Source organism: Macaca nemestrina, chromosome X, assembly GCF_043159975.1.
Source record: "Macaca nemestrina isolate mMacNem1 chromosome X, mMacNem.hap1, whole genome shotgun sequence".
NCBI lineage: Eukaryota > Metazoa > Chordata > Mammalia > Primates > Cercopithecidae > Macaca > Macaca nemestrina.
This window is the reverse complement of record NC_092145.1, coordinates 40,721,862-40,742,562: the sequence shown is the minus strand read 5'-3', so window position 1 is coordinate 40,742,562 and position 20,701 is coordinate 40,721,862. Positions and strand designations below refer to the sequence as shown.

Sequence of the window (20,701 nt, the reverse complement as noted above, 5' to 3'; positions counted from 1 at the left end):
TTCCTTTATTCTCTCTGTTCTTCAGATGGGATAATCTCTTTTGACTTATCTTCAAGTTTATTGTTTCTTTCTTCTGCCTTCTGAAATGTTCTATTAAGCCTATTTAATGAATTTACCATTTCAGTTATTGTACTTTTCAACTTCCGAATTCTTGTTCTTTTAAATATTAAATTAATTTGTATCTCTTTACTGATTTTCTCTATTTAGTGAGCATTATCATCATAGTTTTCTTTAATTCTTTAAAGATAGTCTTCTTTAGTTCTTTAAACATATTTATACAGCTGATTTAAACTCCTTGTCTGATATGTCCAACATCTAGGCCCCCTCTGTACACGTTTCATTGACTTATTTAATTCCTGCCTATATGCCATACTTTCCTGTTTCTTTTCTCCTTTTTTCTTTCTTTCTTTCTTTTTCTTTCTTTCTTTCTTTCTTTCTTTCTTTCTTTCTTCATTTCTTTCTTTCTTTCTTTTTTTTTTTTTTGAGATAGGGTCTCACTCTGTTGCACAGGCTGGAGTGCAGTGGTGTGACCTTAGCTCACTGCAACCTCCGCCTCCCAGATTCAAGTGATTCTCATGCCTCAGCCTCCCAAGCAGCTGAGATTACACGTGCATGTCACAACACCCGGCTATTGTTTGTATTTTTAGAAGAGACAGGGTTTCACTATTTTTAGTAGAGACAGGGTTTCACAGGGCTTGTATTTTTAGTAGAGACAGGGTCAGACTGGTCTCGAACTCCTGACCTCAAGAGATTCACCCACCTTGGCCTCCCAAAGTGCTAGGATTACAGGCTTGAACCACCGTGCCTGGCATATTTTCCTGTTTCTTTGCATGTCTTGAAATTTCTGGTTGAAACTCGGACGTTTTAAATAATATATTGTAGTGACTTTGAAATCAGGTCTACCCCAACCTGTAGTGTTTATTGTTGTTTATGAGATTTTGTCCTCATTGCTGCTTGCTTCAGTTACTTTCCTAGAATACTTCTATAGATTCTGTATTCCTTGCAATATGTGGCTGCTATTTTCTCTGGTAGCATTTTTCTTTGATATTTGCTTTTATTTTTAATCCTTACTTCTTAAGAGTTGCCCCTGAATCAGCATTGTTTGTAGTCAGCCAATGATTGTTCAGAATATTCTATTAAATGCTATGAGCCAGTATTTCTTTTCAAAAGAAAAGCATTTTTCTTTGATATTTGCTTTTATTTTTAATCCTTACTTCTTAAGAGTTGCCCCTGAATCAGCATTGTTTGTAGTCAGCCAATGATTGTTCAGAATATTCTATTAAATGCTATGAGCCAGTATTTCTTTTCAAAAGAAAAGCATTTTTCTTTGATATTTGCTTTTATTTTTAATCCTTACTTCTTAAGAGTTGCCCCTGAATCAGCATTGTTTGTAGTCAGCCAATGATTGTTCAGAATATTCTATTAAATGCTATGAGCCAGTATTTCTTTTCAAAAGAAAAGCATTTTTCTTTGATATTTGCTTTTATTTTTAATCCTTACTTCTTAAGAGTTGCCCCTGAATCAGCATTGTTTGTAGTCAGCCAATGATTGTTCAGAATATTCTATTAAATGCTATGAGCCAGTATTTCTTCCACCCTGTTCCAAGGAGATTTTTGTGGGAGGTCGCACCTTCAAATGTCAGAGAATTTACAAGTCAATATTAGCTTTTACTTCCTGCTTGAGTCCAGCATCAAAGGTAGCTAGAGATGAGTTGTTTGTGTCCTCTCTGAGTTTACTTGGGCATGTGTACAGACATACACACTTGTGCAGCCTTTTAGATTTCCTGAAATATGTTGGAGCACTTTAGAGTCCCTTGTGTTGGTCCTTTTCCCATTACCAATGTATTCCTTTTAAATTTTTAGCCAGTTTCTTGTTTGTTACAACTGAGCTCACAGGCTTAGGCAACTGCAATGTTATTAAATCCAGCTCATGTTATTGTTTTCAAAACTCTGGAGACAAGGCTTTTTCCGAAGAACTAAACTCAGAGTCAGGACAAATAGCCCAATCATCTGTGAAAAATGTGTTTCAAAGGAATTATTGTAAATATTGCCGAAATATTGAAAGTGTTCTAAGGATGGGGCTTTACATGAAGCTCCAAAACAAATCAGTCCCCACTCTACTGGCTAGTTACTGTGCTCTGTTACTGTGGTGAGAGGGGAATGAAAGTAGCCCAAAGTTAAAACAACATAGATCCCACTGTTCTAACTGATGTTCAGTAGATTGTTTTTAAATGAATATGTTTTAAGCCAAATCTGTACCTTTGGTTAATTTTCAGGATTCTAAAACAGTTGATTTTTGTAGTTTTGCAAGTATTTTTATAGCTTTTGCGAGAGAGAGAATTCACCAAGGTTGTCATTCTGGACGTTCTGTTCTTTTAAGTACTTCTTTATACACCTTGAATTATAATGACATTTTAAACATAACACCATAAAGTGATTTTACTGCATAAAGTTAAAATGATTACTTCATATCATCTACTACCTAATCTGTATTCACTTTTAATAATTGGCTCAAATTAGAATATAAATAAGTTGCTTTATTTAAATTAGTTTTCAAGCAAGGTTCACATTTTGCATTTGTTTTTTATGAAACTAGATTTTTGTGTGTGTGTCGTGGCGGGGCGGGCGGCGGGGGGCGGGGGGCTTGATTCTGACCTTTAGGAGAGGAAACATTTTTCAGAGGGAGGCAAAAAGTCAAAGAAGTACTTTAATTATCGGGGAGACTTGTACACGTTTATGGGATCAAGGGAAATCACTATAGATTTTGGCTTAAGAAACAGCCCTACTCATGTCTTGTCCAACAAAGGCTAGTAATTCCAGGTTAGCCTAAGGCCCAAGACATGAAGCAAAAGCCGAAACTGGGAAAAGAATAAATTTAGAAAGGGGCAAGGTCAATGAGGAGAGTTGGTAGGGATATAAAATTATTAGGCAAATCATCAATAATGTAACTTGGATTTACTTTGGGATACCAGACTCTTGGTGGATTACTCTTTCTTGTGAACTATTTCACCATTCTGCATTTTTACATTTTCCTTCTGTTGGTTAATACTAAGGGATGGTAAAGTATTGAAGGCCTAGGTTCAATTTCCAGCTTTTCCAGTAACTGTGTGACCTAGGTTCAGCCACTTGGCTTCTTTGAGCCTCCTTTGATTTGTGAAATGAGAGGACTGTGTTAGATGTCTCTAAATTTGATTTTGTCTCCAAAGTATGATTATTCTAAGGCCTTTCTTAAGCAGGTATATGCAATAAGTAAAAATTGTTTTCAGTAACTGAGCTTAACATTTTTACTTTCCTTACCCTGAAAATCAGGTGCACAAGAACTTCTTTCCCCCTTTCCCATTATAACTTGTTTTATGGAAAGAATCTTAAATCAGAATGAAAAACGGGTAAACACAATATTAGTAAGATAGAAATATTAGCCTTTCTCCCCACTCAAATCTCAAAATAAAGCAATAGTACTGCAACAAGGTATACTTCATTTTTGTAGTAAGAGCCAGTTTCATAAGTGAAACTCTATGAAAAAATAGCTCTGTGTGAATTACAGCAAACTAACGTATTGTGATTGGGAATAGCCGAATACATTTCATGTGTCATTTTTCCAAAAGTTAAATTTTAAAGTAATCTTGGTTGAATTAGAATACAGACTCTTAAATAATCTAAAAATAGACAATTTTTCAGATACCATGGGATCATACCTTTTATCAAGAATAACAGTTATGTTTATCAGTGCACTTTGGGATACTGAGCAGATATTTTGGAGATCATTTATGCTCAACAATATGATGCATTTATTCCAAAAATTGCAATTGCATATTTTTTGTATTACATATTTTACTCAGCAAATAAGACTACTGCAACCACAGAATCTATTCAGGAACTAGAATTAAACAAGTTCCTTTAGAAACTGATTAAATAAACCACATAATTTCCAAAATGCCTTTCACTTTGTGCACTTAGCTTTGGTTTCTAAACCCCTTCTGAAGCAGACATCTAAATGAAATTAAAACCTTTATTTTACCCAGAGGCTTCCCATCCCATCCCACCCTGTGTCCAAACTCCATCATCTTTAACACTTTAAGCAGTTATTACGAACCCAGAAGCCACTAGGATAGAGATGTTCTAACAATGATCAAGGAAAATAAAAATCATTGTTAAACTATTATAACCCATGTATCAAACCACAATCAATATAAAGACACTTATTGAGTATCTGCTGTTTTTCAGCACTGAACAAAACACAGTGGGATGTCATAATATATAGTTCCAATCCCTGCTTATGAGGGAGTTTATAATATAATTATGTTATGCATATGTGTGTTTGTGTGTGTTGGTGGGAGGCAGAAATTTATATATATATATAAAAAAAAAGAACAACATGAGGTTATGTGCTAATGATGGAATGCATTGAGTAAATAATAGGTGGTTAAGAAGTTCAGAGGAGGTACATGTCTCCCTAGTCAATTGGTAAGAATAGGGCTTACAATGGTACAATTTAAATTACTATAATAAAGTAGATGGGATATTTTCCCAGCTCCCAAATTACCACGTAGATGATTGTTTTCATACTTACTATATACAGTCATAATGCCAAGCCAACTTTGAAGGGAAATAGAGAAACCCAATTTTACTGTAGTTATACCTTCAGGATTGCATTTTGCTACTAATAATTTATAAAAAATGCAAGTGCTTAGATCTCTGTAACTTTTAGAGATATATTCTTAACACAGTGTTAAATTATATATTTTTGTGCCAGTTTTAAGTAGTTTTATTTAAGACGTTGCATTTTCCACTTACAATACAGTGCTTATAAAGTGCAATGTTATTTCCCTCCCCTGTGCACATGTTGCATATTCAAGTATTGAGAATTCCCAGTAACCTACTACAGCAGGTGAACTTTTAAAAACTGCCACAGAATTTGCTACAGATTTAGGTCCTTCAATGTTTTAAATGTGTGGAACAATGCTACATCTATATTTATGTTAGATTAATCAACCTCTTCAATGGTGGGCCTTGAGGAAGCACCACCAGAGGGAGGAGCTCCACCACCAGGGAATCCCCCAGGCATTCCTCCTGGCATGCCTCTTGCACTCTGGTACTGCTTGGTAATAATGGGATTGCAGACTTTCTCCAGCTCTTTCTGCTGATGTTCAAATTCTTCCTTCTTGGCAGCCTGACTCTTATCCAGCCAGTTGATAACTTCATTACACTTGTCCAGAAAGTTCTGTTTGTCCTCATCATTAATCTTACCTTGAAGCTTCTCATCTTTGACAGTTGCTTTCATGCTGAATGCATAGGACTCAAGTGAATTCTTGGATGACACCTCCTATCTTCAGTTTTGTATTTCTCAGCTTACTGGACCATACATTCAATGTCTTCCTTGCTCAAAGGACCCTTGTCATTAGTGATAGTAATCTTGTTCTCTTTTCCTATACACTTGTCCACGGCAGAGATACTGAGGATGCCGTTGGCATCAATGTCAAAAGTGAATTCAATCAGAGGAACACCATGGTGTGCAGAAGTTATGCCTGTGAGTTCAAACTTGTCAAGCAGGTTGTCATTCTTGGTCATAGCACACTCACCTTCATAAACCTGAATCAGCACACCAGGCTGGTTGTCACAATAGATAGGCTGTCAGAAGGTCTGTGTCTGCTTGGTAGGAATGGTAGTACTGTGCTTGATGAGGACAATCATGACTCCACCAGCAGTTTCAATACCAAAGGAAAGAGGGTTGACATCCAAGAGCAGCAAATCTTGAACATTTTTTAGTTTTGTCTCCAGATAGGATGGCTGCCTGGACAGCTGCACCATAAGCAACAGCTTCATCAAGGGTGATGCTCTTATTCAGTTGTTTTCTGTTGAAGACATCTTGGAGAAGCTTCTGAATCTTGGGGATATGAGTAGAACCATCAATAAGGACAATGTCATGAATCTGTGACTTGTGTAGTTTGGCATCTTGAATGGCTTTTTCTACAGGGCCCAGGGTGCCATGGAACAGGTCAGCATTCAATTCTTCAAATCAGGCACAGGCAATGGATGCACAGAAGTCGATTCATTCATAGAGAGAATCGATCTCAATACTGACCTGGGTGCTGGAAGAGAGAGTATGCTTAGCATGTTCACAAGAGGTACAGAGGCGTCTTACAGCTCTCTTCTTCTCACTGATATCTTTCTTATGCTTGCGCTTGAACTCAACAATAAAATGGCTGACAATTCAGTTGTCAAAGTCTTCTCCACCCAAGTCGGTGTCTCCAGCTGTAAATTTGACTTCAAAGATTCCATCCTCAATAGTGAGGATTGACACATCAAAAGTGCCACCTCCCAGGTCAAAGATAAGCACGTTTCTTTCAGCTCCAACCTTTTTATCTAAGCCGTAAGCAATATCAGCAGCAATTGGCTCATTGATAATTCTAAGTACATTGAGACCAGCAATAGTTCCAACATCTTTGGTAGCCTGATGCTGAGAGTCATTAAAGTAAGCTAGCACTGTGACCACAGCATTGGTAACAGTCTTCCCAAGGTAGGCTTCTGCAATTTCCTTCATCTTTGTCAGAACCATAGAGGACACCTCCTCTGGATAGAAGCTTTGGTCTCTCCCTTGTACTCTACTTGGACCTTGGGCCTGCCAGCATCATTCACCATCATGAAGGACCAATGCTTCATATCAGACTAGACAACAGCATCATCAAATCTGCATCCAATCAGATGTTTGACATCAAAAACCATGTTGGTGGGGTTCATTGCAGCTTGATTCTTTGTGGCATCACCGGTCAATCATTCAGTGTTCGTAAAGGTGACATAACTTGGAGTGGTTCAGTTTCCCTGATCATTGACAATTATCTCTACTTTTCCATGCTGGAAAACACCCACACAAGGGTATGCGGTGTCAAGATCAATACCAACTACAGGTCCCTTCGACATGGTTGCTGGCGTATAGGGCCAATTCTGACTACAAAGAAAGACACAGAAACCTCCAGAACTGCAAGCGCGTTCAATGAGCTATATTTACTTCTTGAAGGGGAAAATAGATGTAGTTTAAAATTTCATAGCGAATACTATGGAACAAAAAAATGATGTCAAAAACATTATGATAAAAACTCACTGATATGCTGACAAACATTATTACCTCAACTATCATCTGCTGAATTAAAACATAGCACCAAAGCGTAAGTAAAATAAAAATGAATATAATGACAAATAAATGTATTAATGCCCTTACAAGGGCTCCTTGTAGTACTTAATTATAATTAAGAAGTATTGTGATTAGGTACTAAAAAGTTGATCTGTTTTCCATACTTTTTCTGAAGATTTTCCTGATTGCCCTTTTCTGCATTTATATTTCATCTACTTCTAGTTCAGTTAGTTTTATATTTATGTTCTAAGACATGCTTTACTCTGAACAATCCATAAGGTCTTAGAGGAAAATGACCTTTGAAGGCACTTTCTGGGATAATGTGTCAACATTTCAGGCTACCAAGTATTTGTTGAATGCCCACTCTGTGTTAGGCATTGCACTTGGCATTAGGAATACAGAGGTGTGTACCAGGACCCTAGCCTCCAAGAAAATGTTTCAGTTTTAGAAATACATTTAAATAATTTAAAAAGGTTATATAGTGTAGAATTTCCTAACTTAGCGTAACTAGATAAAATATCTAATTTTCAACATCAGCTTTGAATAACTTGTGGAGAGTTTTCTATTGGTATTTATTTATTGAGACAGAGTTTTGCTCTGTCACCCAGGCTGGAGTGTAGTGGCACGATCTTGGCTCACTGCAACCTCTGCCTCTTGGGTTCAAGTGATTCCCCTGCTTCAGCCTCCCGAGTAGCTGGAATTGCAGGTGTGCACCGCCATGACCGGCTAATTTTTGTATTTTCAGTAGAGACAAGGTTTCCCCATGTTGGCCAGGCTGGTGTCAAACTCCTGACCTCAGGTGATCCGCCTGACTCGACCTCCCAAAGTGCTAGGATTATGGGGTAAAGAGGTTTTTAAATTAGTACTGTCCAAATTCAGTGACTGACTAATGATAGCTAATGGAAAGCTGAAATGTTCAGTTCCAACCAAAATCCTGAGTCCTTAAGAGACAGAATGAATTCCTGTAGAAATGGATAACGCCTATATTTACATAAAAGAAAATGTTTGGCAGAAAATAAAGTGCTGCTCCTACTTGTCGGTAGTGCTGTCATTGTACGAATTAGTATCTTTCTTTTTCAGAAGAAATTTTTTAAATAATGAAAGTAGAATGTGTTGGAGGCGCCATGTCACTTTATCTGTCAATAAACATAAAATACCATTAACTCAATGGCATTTTCCGAGGTGTTGTAGTGAAGTAGAATTTGAGTTTTAGTATCACATGAACATAGGTTTAAATCCCTATAATCTCACCTTTTAAATGACCTCTTATTTCTAAATAAACATTTTCTCACCCACATTAACAGGGAAATAGCATGGTATTGAGGGCTAGAGGTTAAGCTCATAAAGTATCTGGATCTTAGTAGATGTGATATTTGAATTATTAACAAAATTATTCTTAGGAATTGATTTTATTAGAGCATTATTTTAGAAGTCCTGAATAAAAGTGATCCGGCAAATTATATTTTAGTTCACATGGTAGAAACTTACGAGAATCTGTCCTAGTTGAGTGGTAATATAGTAGGATGAGATCAAGCAATGAAGAAAAAAAGGAGAAAATCAGCGTTTTCAAAAAAAAAAAACCAGGCAAAAACTGCAATATCTCAAGTCAGCTTACAAATGGAAGTGCCTTCCAGCCCACAGTACAGTATTGGATTCGTGTTTTTGTATGCTACATATACATCTTAGTGAAGACAGAAATGATCATACACAGTTCATTTCCCATTTTTCATGTAAAAAAAAGTTTACATCTGCCATTATATTATAGAAACAGAGCTATCTAGATAAAGCCTCATTTGTAAGAAATAATGACTCACCTTCAGGACACAGATGGAGGGCTGTGCTATTGCGCCAGGAAAATTTGCTATTCCAAGTCAGCAATAGAAAACATTAAGTTCCTGGCTAGTAGTCCAGTTCCCATCTTGATTCTCTTTACTATCTTTTTGGACTCTTCATAAACAAAAGAAATGGAGAATAAATATGTACAGGGCCAAGTGATTAAACAGAATTAAAAGTTATGTATACATATTTTATGTCCTTAACTGTAGACTGACTAGCCTCCCCAAGATTCCATTTTAGAAGATATTTGGCAAAACATCAAATTGCCTCTTGGTGCAGTATCATTTTTTAATTGTTTTTAATTGTCTAGACCTGAATTTACCTCAGTACAGTAGATATCAGGATAGTGGAAGTGCAGGCAGTTAGAACTATGTCATTTTGTGGGGAGGCTGCAGCTGGTATCTTAAATATTTGACATATTCATAATATTTTTTGAATATATCTCTGAACAACCTCGTAAAGTGAATAAAACAGGCAATTTTCTCAAATTTTAGACAGGAAAACTAAATTTCGAAGTTACAGATAGTATGTGGCAGAAAGGGTAGTAAAATAAGCCTTCTTTCACCCTTACCTACAACCATTAGAACCACAGAATATGTTTTCTCTTGTGTCTTTCAGGGTGTACCTATTAACAGTACTGATGGTTTGCATATATGTTGGTGCAAAAGTCATTGCAGTTTTTGCAATTACTTTTAATGTCAAAAGCCGCATCTCTAATGCAGCTTTTTATTCTAAGTAAAAATCCTTCCAACTCAAATAGGTTAACTCTTTCACATGGACATTAGGGCCTTGAGCACATCAGGCTCACATTGCCACTACTCTGGAAGGCCACAGGGATATTTTCATAGTCAGATATTAGCAGCTATCTCAAATAACAAGCCTATACTTGGATTACAAAATCTCTTCAGCTTAGACTCTTGTTATCTTTTGTTGCATGTCAATTTATTTGTAGGAGGATTGGAGACATTCGGTACAAAAAGATACTTTGTAAGTTTATGAATGAATTCTGCTCTATGTAAGACGATAGACTAGATTTTTGGAGGTAACACTATAAAACAAGTATATTGGATGTATATGTATATGCCTGTGTGTGTGCATATGTATATATGTCTGTATATACTGTCAGCCTTTTGCATCTGGAAATTCAACCAACCATACATAAACAATATTTTAAAAACAACAAAAGTAACAAAACAATCATAAAAATGATACATATAAAAACAATACAGTATAACAAGCATTCACATAAGATTTACATTGTATTAGGTAATATAAGTAATCTAGAGATGATTTAAAGTATACGAGAGGATGTGCACTCTTTCTCCCACTTTGGAATGCAGTGGCGTGATCATAACCCACTGCAGCCTTGATATCCTGGGCTCAAGTAATCCTCCTGCCCCAGCCTCTTGAATAGCTGGGACCAGGAGTGTACACCACCACACCCAGTTACTTTTTAAATTTTTTGTAGAGTCGGTATCTCGCTATGTTGCCCAGGCTGGTCTTAAACTCCTGAGCTGAAGTGATCCTCCCACCTCAGCCTCTGAAAATGCTGAGATTACAGGTGTGAGCCACCACGTCCCAGTCAACCCCGTCTTAAAAAAAAAAAAAAAGTAACGTACAGTGAGAAGTAACCAAATGTCTAATTGGGATTGAATGGAACAGAGAAAGAGATTGGATTAGAGACAGTATTTGGAAATAATATAGTTAGAATTTTCTGGAGATAATGAAAGACATCAAAGATTTAAGAAGACCAATGATTACCCAAGCAAAACAGATAAAAATAAATCTACACCTAGATATGTCACAGTGGAACAGCAGATAACCAAAGACAAAATTAAATCACAAAAGCAGTCTGAGAAAAATGCATATTACTCAAAGGGAACTATTAAACTAATAGCTGACTTCTCCAAAAAAAAAAAAAAAAAAAAAAAAAACAAAGCCAAAATAATATATTCAATATGCTAAATGAAAATAACTGCCAAGTTAAAATTCTGTATACAGTAAAAGTTTCATGCAAGCATGGGTGTAAAATAAATACATTTTCAGATGAAAACAGAGGAACTTTCTAACCAGTAATTCCTGTTTTAGGAGTCTGAAAAGGAAGTATTTCAGTAAAAAAGAAAGTGAATCTAAATAGAAGGTCTGAGGAGCAAAAAAGAATGAAGGACCAAGGAAATGATGAATGTGTGAATAATTCTAACGAAATACTGACTTATAAAACAAAATTAATAATATTTTGGGTGGGCATGGTGGCTCACATCTGAAATCCCAACACTTTGGGAGGCCAAAGTGGGAGGAATTCCTTAGCCCAAGAGTTTGAGACCAGCCTGGGCAACATAGGAAGACCCTGTCTCCACAAAAAAATTAAAGATTAGCTGGGCATGGTGATGCACGCCTGTGGTCCCAACTACTTGGGAAGCTGAGGTGGGAGGATTGCTTGAGCCCATGAGATCAAGACTGTAGTGAGTTGTAATTGCACCACCACATTCCATTCTGGGTGACAGAGTGAGACCCTGTCTTAAAAAAAAAAAAAAAAAAAAGTGTCAAAATAGTGTCTTAAGTGAGTAAATTTTTTAAGAAGATAAAATACAAGGCAAGAATAACATAATTCAAAGTTGAATTTAAATATTCTAAATTCATTGTATTGCCCAAGAGAAAAGATACTGATTAGCTTCAGACTTCATGAAACACACACACACACACACACACACACACACACACACACACACACACATTAATTTAATTTATAAAATAACCAGTAAAAGAAAAGGAAAAATGTGTACAACTTTGAAAGAGAGGCAGACAGAAAAATGGAGGTGTTAAAAAATGATTAATATAAAAAGGGCAAGAAAGGAAAGGAAACAAAAAATTAACAGAATAAGTAGACTGCATTAAATGAAATAGTAGCTATAAACCCAATGATATCAGTATTTACATTAAATGTAAATGGTCTAAAATTTCAGGAAAAAAATCTTCAGATTGGGTTGAAATATCAAAAAAAAAAAAAAAAACCATAATAACAAGACAAAATGAAACAAGACAAAATAAAAATGAAATCTAAATCTATACCATCTATTAAAAATACATTTAAAGCATAGTATACAGAAATTTTGACATTAAAAAGACAGCAAAATATACCATATAATTAATAACTGAAAGAAAGACAGTATAGCTACTGAAATAGATAAAATAGCTAAGAGAGTAAAAGGACATTACTGGAGACATAGCTGTTAACTTCATAGTTATACAAAGATCTATTCATGAGGAAGATATAGCAATTTGAAACATGTATTTATGCAATAACATGGTGACCAAATATATAAAGTAAAAACTGACAGGAATATGAAAACAAGTAGATAATTTCACTAATTGACAGAACAAGCTGGAAAAAAATCTAAGTTTATAAAATATTTGAAAAACATGACGGACAAAATTGAAATGACTATATGATATTCTGCACCCAAATGCAGAATACAAATTATTTTCATGCATACAGGGAAAATTGACAAAAGTTGACTACTTACTAGGCCATTGAGAAAGTTTTAATAAAGTTAGTGAAATTTAATTCATACAAACACTGTTCTCTGACCGTAACATATAAGCTAAAAATCATGTATAAAATGATAACTAGAAAATTAGCAAGTATTTGGAAATTACTAAACATTTTGAAATAACTAAACATTTTGAAATAATCCATGAATCAAAAATAATATTGAAAATCAGAAAAATTTTAAAAACTGAACTATAACAAAATACTAGATATCAAAACTTGCCAGATGAATCTAAAGCAGTATTCAAGACAAAATTAACAGACTTAAATGCATACATTATCAAAAATAAGGCTGAAAATGAATGTCCAATCTTATATAAAGCATTACAAAGAAATGAAAGCAAAATGCCATTCCCAATGTTATGAATGTGGAATAACCTTGATATTAGTGAGAAAAAAATACAAGAGTAGTTCAGTTATCAACACAGATGCAAAAAATCCTTAAAATATTAGAAAATTGGTCTCAAAAAGAATTAGAAAATTGAAGGAATCTACTTATGAAGAGAAAAATACATTATGACCACATTAGGTTTATCTTAGGAATGCAAAGTTGGTTTAACATTAGAAAATCAATTAGTATATTTACAGCTTTAACAGATTAGATTTGCAGATTGATATGGAGAGCATGGACTTTTCCATAAGTGGCTCTGGAAACACAGGGTATCAATATGGAAAAAAATCAGGCCACTCCCTCATACTATACCCCAAATAAATTAGAGTTGCATTATAAACCTAAATATAAAGTACAAAATTATGAGGATTTCAGAAAATGATATAGGTGAATATTTACATGATCTTGCAGTAAATGAAGGATTTCAGAAAGCAGCAATTTAAAAAAGCCGTAAATCTGACTACATTAAAATACAGAACTTTGGTTCATCAGAAAACACCCTGCAGTGAATTTTTGTGGAAATTATACTTCAATAAAAGGTGGGGAAAATCCAAAAACTGTATGACACCTGGCAGGGTCAAAAAATAAGCCACAGAGGTGGCAAACATATTTGTAATACAAAATACAAGTACCCAGAATAAGATTAGTAACCAGAGCATATAAAAAAATTGATGAATTAATAAGAAAAGAGCAAACAATGAAATTTGAGAAAAGGACAAAAGATTTCAAGAGGCACTTCACAAAAGAAATGCAAATGGCCAATAAATATTTGTAAAGATGCTCAAACTTAGTAATCAGGGAAATTAAAATTGCAATTAAATGCCAGTTAATAGTCACCAGATTGGCAAAAATTAAAAGTGTGACAATACTTATGCTGGCAGGCATATGGAGCCATAGGAACTCTCATATACTTCTGGTGGAAACGTAAATTGATACAAACTATATTAAAAAGCAATTTAGCATTACATAGCAGTAGAAAAGTGTGAACCCTATGATCCAGAAATTCCATTATTAGGTATATAACCTACAGAAAGGGTTACACCTGAGCACCGAGATCCATATAAAAGAATTATTTGTAGCAGTATTGCTAGTAATTATCCCAAACTGAAACAACTGCATTGTAAAAACAACAACAAAAAGGATACTGAAATTGATGCCTTTAGTAATACAATCAATTATTACGCAGGTGAAGAAGCTGAGGCGCAAAGAAGTGAAACTGTTTACCCCAAATCACAAAAATTAAGTGGCAGAGGTGGGGTTTGCCTCCAAGCAATCTAACACTAAATCTTTAGCTATTATATTATACTCTGCTGTCTCTCATGAATTTGTTGCTGTGGAAAGGAATTAAATTAGGTTGAGGTATATGAAATTGATATTTTTGCAGTTTAGGGAGTTGAATATTAGCAATTTCATATGACTCAGCCTAATAGTTTAAAAGTTCTGAGCCCAATTGGCCTGAAATCACGTAGTCCGGTGTAACAGTCTGCTTCTCCCTAGGGGTCTCAGTTTCTTTTTTTTTTTTTTTTTTTTTGAGACAGAGTCTCGCTGTGTCGCCCAGGCTGGAGTGCAGTGGCGCGATCTCGGCTCACTGCAAGCTCCGCCTCCCGGGGTTCCCGCCATTCTCCTGCCTCAGCCTCCCGAGTAGCTGGGACTACAGGCGCCCGCCACCACGCCCGGCTAGTTTTATTGTATTTTTTTAGTAGAGACGGGGTTTCATCGTGTTAGCCAGGATGGTCTTGATATCCTGACCTCGTGATCCTCCTGTCTCGGCCTCCCAAAGTGCTGGGATTACAGGCTTGAGCCACCGCGCCCGGCCGGGTCTCAGTTTCTAAGTTGTGTTTTATCAGTTAAAAAAAGGTGGGATTTTTGGTTTTGTTTTGTTTTGTTTTGGGGTTGTTTTGTTTTTTGTTTTTTGTTTTTTGTGGTTTTTTTTTTTTTTTTTTGCTTTTTTCCCCTAAAAGCCATCATTGCTAAAGTATTCTGGTTGATTCTTTCTCTTGGTTTTCATTTTGTTAAGTGGCTGTGGCACAAAACACAGGCAACTGAAGTGAAAGCAATTACAATTTTCTACATGTGCCAAGAAATATAGTCTTTGGCATGCATTTGTACTAGTCACCCACTTTTGGGCAACAGAGAGACTTTCCAAATTCAAAGACCCAGACGAATCTTTTTCTGGACCACATTATATCCTGAATAAGAGGGAACCATCTGTCCTTGGGCCTGGTTTCCCAGAGGACTCTATACAACACAAATCCACCAATAAAATTGAAAGAGCCTTCCAAAATGTTATAGAAGCCAATCGTTGTAGTACACATTGCATCAGTTTGCATGTAATAACACATTGCATCAATTTGCATGCAGAAAAATATCTACCAGAACTGTATTTTAAGGTTTTAAGAAAGCAGTAGAACACAGAGGAGTATGAAAAGCAGGTCATGAAAAATTGGGTTCCAGAAAATATTTATGATTTCACAAGTCAGAAATCTGTTGAGTATGGAAAAAATGAACTGAAAGTTTATAAATGCTTGAGAGACCTCATCTTGAATACAGGAGATTGAATTAAATAGCTTAGGAAAGGAAAAATATAAACTAGCCTTCAGTTTTGTTCTAAATGGTTCTAATGGTTGAAAGCCAGGATTTTCTTTTCATGTAGAATTAAAGGCATCAAAGCTAAATTAGAAATCCTCAAAATATTCCCTGGAATAATGGGGAAATTAATTTTTCAATACATTTTGAGTTTAGATAAGGGTTTGAAGAATGAGAAAATCCTGTTAAAGTTCAGGGATAAGTCCTGTATCTTTTTACCCAATAGCATTAATTAAACTAAGAGAAAACTAAGTAATTTCCTGTTCCTACCCCCGCATTTCCTCTCTTCTATCTCCGGAACAACTACAGATTTTGACTAACCATATACACTTTGGATTCTAATAACATTTTTACCCTTCATGAGTTCAGCAGTATTGATTTTTTTTTTTTTTTTTGATACGGAGTTTCATCCTTGTTGCCCAGGCTGGAGTGCAATGGCGCCTTCTCGGCTCACTGCAACCTCTGCTTCCCTGGTTCAGGCAATTCTCCTGTCTCAGCCTCCCAAGTAGCTGGGAATAGAGGTGCCCACCACCTGCCCAGCTAAATTTTTTGTATTTTTAGTAGAGATGGGGTTTCACTATGTTGGCCAGGCTGGTCTTGAACTCCTGACCTCAGGTGATCCACCTGCCTCAGCCTCCCAAAGTGATGGAATTGCAGGGGTGAGCCACCGCGCCTGGCCCCATGAGTATGGATTCTAATAACATTTTTACCCTTAATGAATAAAATCTTCCCAATTCAGATGAAAAGATGTATAGATACAAGCAAAGGCAGGGACTTTTTTTTTCAGACAGGGTCTTGCTCTGTTGTCCAAGGTGGAGTGCTATGGCATAATCATGGCTCACTTCAGCCTCAATTTCCCAGGGCTCAAGTGATCCTCCCACCTCAGCCTCCCAGGTAGCTGGGACTACAGGTATATGCCACATGCCCAGCTAATTTTTGTATTTTTTGTAGAGATGGGATTTTGCCATGTTGCTCAGCTGGTCTCAAACTCATGGGGTCAAGCAATCTACCTGTGTCAGCCTCCCAAAGTGTTGGGATTACAGGCATGAGGCACCACGCCCATTGGGATATTTTTGGAAAATGTTGTCAATATATCTCATATTCAAGTTTTCATCTTCCTACTTTAACTTATGTTTGGCATGAAATGACTTTATTAATGTCAGTCTTTTCAACGTAAACTGAAAGAACTATTAGAAAAATTACAGTTCTCAGGAAAGCTGAGACCTCCCTTAGTGACATTATCTCAAGAAGGAAATTATTTGCTTCACACTTTAGGCGCAGGGATAATTCTATAGGAAAGAATTTGCAACAGTTTAATTACCCTTTTGTGATAATTTAAAAAGAAGAGTACTTGAGATTTCAGCTGTGCCACAGAATGCCAAATATTTTACTGTAGGTCTTGTTTTGTTACTATGTAAGAGATTTAAGATTAATGTTTTATCATACTTTACACGTACAAGTAACGCAATATCCTCGTGCTTCTCTCTGACTGCAGTCGTATACCCTACAAAATATTGAGGCAGATATTCCCAGACCTTCAATTTCTCATTGGAAATTAAGCTTTTGAACATGTATACATATGTAACAAACCTGCGCGTTGTGCACATGTACCCTAGAACTTAAAGTATAATAATTTAAAAAAGAAAGAAAGTGTCATTAATTCTTTCTCAGTTGATTCCTGCAAGGAGGCTAATCTGTTCCAGGCCTTTCTCAGAAAGAAAGAAAATAATTAACTAATTAACAGTAATTAGAAGTGATCTTAATTGTTAAGATTTAAAAAAAAATGCTAACAACCTCTAAAAATTAAAAAAAATCATCAGAAGTTCTTTAGTTTAATTAGTTCCCACTTTTAAATTTGTAACTAATTTTGTGACCGTAGAGGTCACAAAAGGAAATATTGCTAGCGTACCCACAACTAAGGTCAATATTGATAAGAAGGATAAGAAGTTTGCGTCTTATCCAAGGACTCTCATAAACTCATGATTCCTCATCTTTACAACGGGGATGATCATAGTATGTGCCTCACTCGATATGAGGACTAAGGCACCTTAGGTATGGGATATAAGGAATCGTGTATGAGGACAATGCACCTGTAACAGTGCCTGCCACATAGTAAGCAACATGTAAGTATTGCCTACTATTATTGTAAAATAATATGTTTAGCATTCTAAGAATTCTGTTTTATTTCCTATCAAGTTTTTATATTTATCTGCAGGTACTTAAAGTGTCTTTTGAACAAAATGCTGAGTTAGGTTTACACTTCTAAGTGTTTATATTTTGGTTACATTTTGCATAAAATAAATTGTTTACTCTGAGATAGACTATAAGTGATTGAATAGTCTGTGAGAGATATTACTGCATTGTTTTTGTTATTCAGTCATATTAGAACCAAAAAATATCTATATAGTACATGGAGTTAGATGTCTGTTCCCTTTTTGCAGACCTCTAGGGACAAGATCCCATCCCACTCTTCTCTTTCAGGATAATCAAAAACTTTATGGTATTCAAGAAGTTCTACAATAGTTTAAATGCGAATATCCAGTTCTGTGTCCTTCCAAATCCTTACTCCTGCTCATTTTATTGTATTTATAATGAGTTTTAAATGCAATTTCTTCCCTATTATATGCATATGTTTGAAGGAAATAAAGTTTAAAAATACCATTACAGTGAAATGTTTTACAAAATCAGAAAGATTCCTAATCCCAGCCAATTAACCCCTTAGGTTAGGTAATATTGAAGTTGACCCACCTCGTTACAGCAAAGATAATTTTCTACTTTATGGGAATTCATTATAATTGGCTGTGTGATAGATAAATAGATAGACTTTCATTCTATTTGTAAAAATTCATTTTAGAAGTTTAAAAATAAGCACTTAAACCAATGTATATGTCTATTAGAGGTGTAGGGTAGAAAATGAATACCCCTTTTCTTTCTCTCATTTAGAAAATAGCACTGATTAACTTCCAACAATATATTGAATAGATTATGACACTTGTTTCATCTGCATTTAATGAATTCCATGAAGATTTAATCACAAAAAAGAGTATTTTGCCCATTTCTTCTTATTCACAAGTTTTATTATGGAAACAATAAAACTATTCTTTATGCTCAAGATTATTTAGTTCATCAATGGAACATTTGGATTTTTTTAAATAAGTAAATGAGAAGTTGCAATGAGCTGAGATCACATCACTGCACTCCAGCCTGGGCGCCCGGGGGAGACCCTGTCTCCAAAAAAAAAAAAAAAAAAAAAAGCAAACAAATTGTTTCATATATTTTTCTAGCAGTATCAAAGAAGAGAAATTGCCAAGATCCTTTAAAATTCTGAATTAATATGGCTTTCTGACGATGTTTCTGACCATGCCAATTAATAACACCATAAGCATGAATAAGCATGTCAACCAAATCCATAAATGGGCTTACATAATACATAATAATAATTCAATCATAGAATTGATCATAAGATTTGCAGAAAAATCAAATAAACCAACACATTTATCATATTCTGGTACATTGTTCTGAATGTGCTTATGAATATTCAGATACAAGCATATAAATGAGTATAGGAATGCATACCAACACATCAAAATTGACAGAGCAGTCTATGCAAAATTTTTTAGCCCCTCTTTAATCCACAGGAAATGAAAGTATTATTACTTTAAGAAGAGATAATCCATTGCATTGGGATGAGGGAAAGAGAGGGTATGGGGTAGAAGAAAGAAGTGAATTCTTTCTCTCTTCTCAGAAAACACTGGAAAATTTCCTCCCACTCCCAAGTTTATAACTATTCAATTCAAAACTATAAGTAGGAAAATGGAATAGCTTGAGCCAAATTTTGTTCAATATTTGCCAATTAGAGATAAGAAGTACATTCATTCATTCATTCATTCATTCATTCATTCAGATACTGAGTATTTACACTAGGTGCTGGGTTTACAGTGATAAACAAAAAGCATAGTCCTTACCTTAAAGGAAATTGAAATCTTGTAGAGAACCACAGAAAATAAACACACAGACACACAGACACACACACACACACACACGCACACCACACAGCTATTATCTAATGTTTTAATTAAATAATTATAAAATGGCTGAGGAATTTGGAAAATCTGAGTTTACTAGTCCATATTTCCCATACCTAAACTTGATGCGTGATCTTTAGAAGGTCATTTTCATTCATTGTAGTCACAATTCTTAGAACGTGACCATGTGCATCAGAATTTCTTGATATTTGGATCAGCATTTTAACATGCTCTTCAGGTAATTATGAGGCACTCTAAAATTCAAAACTCACTGTACCATGTGATCTTTCTTTTAGAAAGGCAATTTCTACTACTAAGCCTTGGGGTCTATCCATTATTGTTCAGACATATAATACTTTTCTTTTGTTTTGTTTTATTTTTATTTTTTTATTTTACTTTAAGTTCCGGATACATGTGCAGAATGTGCAAGTTTCTTACATAGGTAAATGTGTGTCATGGTAGTTTGCTGCACCCATCAACCCATCACCTAGGTATTAAGCACCACATGCATCAGCTATTTGTCCTGATGTTCTCCCTCCCCTCTCCCGCACCAACAGGCCCCAGTGTATGTTGTTCCCTTCGCCATGTCCATGTGTTCTCATCTTTCAGCTCCCACTTATGAATGAAAACATGAGGTGTTTGGTTCTCTGTTCCTGTGTTAGTTTGCTGAGGTTGATGGTTTCCAGCTTCATCCATGTCCCTGCAAAGGACATGATCTGATTCCTCTTTATGACTGCATAGTATTCCATGGTATATATGTACCACATTTTCTTTATCCAGTCAATCATTGATGTACACTTGCATTGATCTCATGTCTTTGGTATTGTGAATTGTGCTGCAATAAGCATATGTGTGCATGTATCTTTATAATAGAATGATTTATATTCCCTTGGGTATATACCCACTAGTGGAACTGCTGGGTCAAATGGTATTTCTGGTTCTAGATCCTTGAGAAATCGTCACACTATCTTCCACAGTGATTGAACTAATTACATTCCCACCAACAGTGTAAAAGCGTTCCTATTTCTCCATAACCTCACCAGCATCTATTGCTTCTTAACTTTTTAATAATCGCTATTCTGACTGGCGTGAGATGGTATCTCATTGTGGTTTTGATTTGCATTCTTCTAATGATCAGTGATGTTGAACTTTTATTCATATGTTTGTTGTCTGCATAAATATCTT

The 20,701-nt window shown here is 35.5% G+C and overlaps 1 protein-coding gene and 1 pseudogene across 2 annotated transcripts in view; one reads left to right on the top strand and one right to left on the bottom strand.

Moving 5' to 3' along the window:
* Positions 1-20,701, top strand: part of LOC105490492 (5-hydroxytryptamine receptor 2C) — a 295,545-nt gene that overhangs the window by 166,635 nt on the left and 108,209 nt on the right. The window lies entirely within an intron of this gene.
* Positions 4,984-5,573, bottom strand: LOC105490491 (heat shock cognate 71 kDa protein pseudogene; annotated as a pseudogene).